This window comes from Kryptolebias marmoratus, linkage group LG16, assembly GCF_001649575.2.
Source record: "Kryptolebias marmoratus isolate JLee-2015 linkage group LG16, ASM164957v2, whole genome shotgun sequence".
Taxonomy (NCBI): Eukaryota; Metazoa; Chordata; class Actinopteri; order Cyprinodontiformes; family Rivulidae; genus Kryptolebias; species Kryptolebias marmoratus.
The window spans coordinates 21730384-21732856 of NC_051445.1; positions in this window are offsets into that span (position 1 = coordinate 21730384).

The window sequence follows — 2473 nt, forward strand, 5'->3', positions numbered from 1 at the left end:
GGGGGGGGGGGTAGCAGCGCTCGCAGGCAGTTTGTTGCCTCCGCCCGGCCCTGAGAGCGCATATCCCTGAGCCACGCCACGTGAAATATTCATGCGGACGGATCACATTCCCCTGTCTTTGGCGTCAGACAAACACAGGAGCGGTAAAAAGAAAAAAAATCCTCCTGTTCTAGGGGCTCCAGGGGGGGGGCTTCGGGGGAGGCCACGAACACGCCACGCAAAGGCAGAAGATAACGATGGCCGGGCGTCGAGTCGCCCGCCGCCCTTCAGGCTGGAGTCTTGGACTGAGACCTTCGAAAGTTGGGCGACGACAGAGCGGACCAGCGTCGGGACGTCTGGTTTTCTCAAAACTCGTTTTTTGTTTTTTGGTCGGTTAGATGTGGCGGTCATCTTGAATCGGGTTGTCGCCGCACATTAAAGTAGCCGTACACCCAACGGTTCCTTTCATCAATTCATGAGACACTTGGCTAACGGTTCACGGGCCAGCCTCCGCCTCCAGCAGCAGGTGATGAACATCTGATGACACGTGACGTCGTCTTTTTTTTCTCCCTTTGGATGTCTGCAGAGTTCCTTCTTCAGTTCAGGAGGAAGTGCTGCTCCCTCCTCTCTCTCTCTCTCTCTCTCTGTATCTTGTTGACTCGATCTCTCACGCAGCTTCTGAATCTCATCCACTTCCTGGTTACGCTCCTCCCCGGCCTTCCCCTTTTTTCCTTTTTACAAATTTCCCATCTTTTTTCATTCCGTCCCCCCACGGCCATCCTTCTCTTCATTCCCTTTTTGTTTGTTTGTTTTTTGGTCAGCCACCTTTTCATGTCCAACTTCTGGAATTCCGCAGGGTGGGGAGGGGAAGCGAGGGCGGATCCACCCACGGGGTGATCACTCATTGCTATTTTGGCCTGGCTGTTCTCAGCTGGGGCCCACAGCATCCACCTGCAGAGGAGGAAACCGACAGCGATGAAAGACTCGCTGAAGGAAATGCATGTCGCCCGCCGCCTGTCATGCCCGAGTTTCAGACTGAGAGCGTCTCATGATGACAGATGACAAACCTTGAAGCGAAGGCTGTGCGCGATCTCATGTGATGTCTCATGATGTCACGCTCAGAGCATGTGCTGTCAACGACTCTCAGCTACTAACATTTAAGATTTGAGCTCAATATCTGTAAAAACGACTAAGCTCTGGTCATCTATGTGTCGGCGAATGTCGACTAGCTGTGGTGGCCATCTTGAATTGGGTCGACTACGAAACTTTATCAGCTGTAGACGTATATCCAGTGATTACTATCAAAGAGTTTCATTAAAATCGGTCGAGTGGTTCATGAGATATTTTGCTAACAGACAAACAGGGTTGACTCCAGTGGTTGCTGCTCAAGTTTTCAGCAAAGATCTTACACAACGAGTAACGGAGTACGTGTTGGGGATGACTCTCAGCTACAACCACACCAGATATTTGCTCAGTATCTGTAACATGGACTAAATTGTAGCCATTTTTGTGCTTTCTAAGATCAGTTGATCATGGCAGCCATCTTGAATGTGATTTGCTCCAAAATTGAATTAGTTGTAAAGGTACATTTAATGGTTATTTCTTGAAAGTTTCATGAATATCTGCCCAGTGGTTCATTTAATTTTTTACTAACAGACAGGCAGCGCTGACTTACAGTAGTTGATGACAACGTTTTATAAAAAGGCCTTGCACAATCTGCCAGTGCTTAAAATAAGCGTTTAGCAACAGTCTCAGCTACGTCCGCACCAAACTTCAGCTCATTATCTGTAAAATTGGCTGAGCTGTAGTCATTTCTGTGTTTCTTAAGGTCGGTTGGCTGCGGCGGCCATCTTGAATTGGATTAACACCAAAGCCCAATCAGTCGTGGGGGCACATCGGGCGATCACTCTCTGCGAGTCGTGTCCAAATCCGTGCAGTGGTCCATGAGCTATTTCGCTAACAGACGGACACGGGCAACAAACATTATTGTCCGCCTTTGCACTTCGGTGACGGGCGACAGCAGCAGCAGCAGCAGCAAAACGTGTCGAGAAGCCGATCTTGTTGCGTCACGACAGGATCAACACGCCGGACACAAAAGTGGCGATTCATCACGGCGCAAACACCGTTCCGCCGTTCTTACCGCGACTAATCTGCCAGCAGCAGCAGCAGGGAGGGTAAAGATAAAGGTGAATGGCTGACTGCTGTTGTTGTTAGTTCAGGGTGTGTGTGTGTGTGTGTCAGGCGGGGGCGTGCGGTTGTTGAAAAGTCCTCTCATTATTTAAAAGGAAAAAAAAGAAAAGGTGACTGATTGAGAAGTCCCAGGTTGTGTTCTATTACTAACAAAATTTCGTGTTGTAATCGTGAAATAACGACATCATAATCCCATCTGGAATGAGAAACTGTGGTACAGTGATTGAGGCCATTTCCTGTGTGTGTGTGTGTGTGTGTGTGTGTGTGTGTGTGTGTGTGTGTGTGTGTCTGAGTGTGTTTCTGT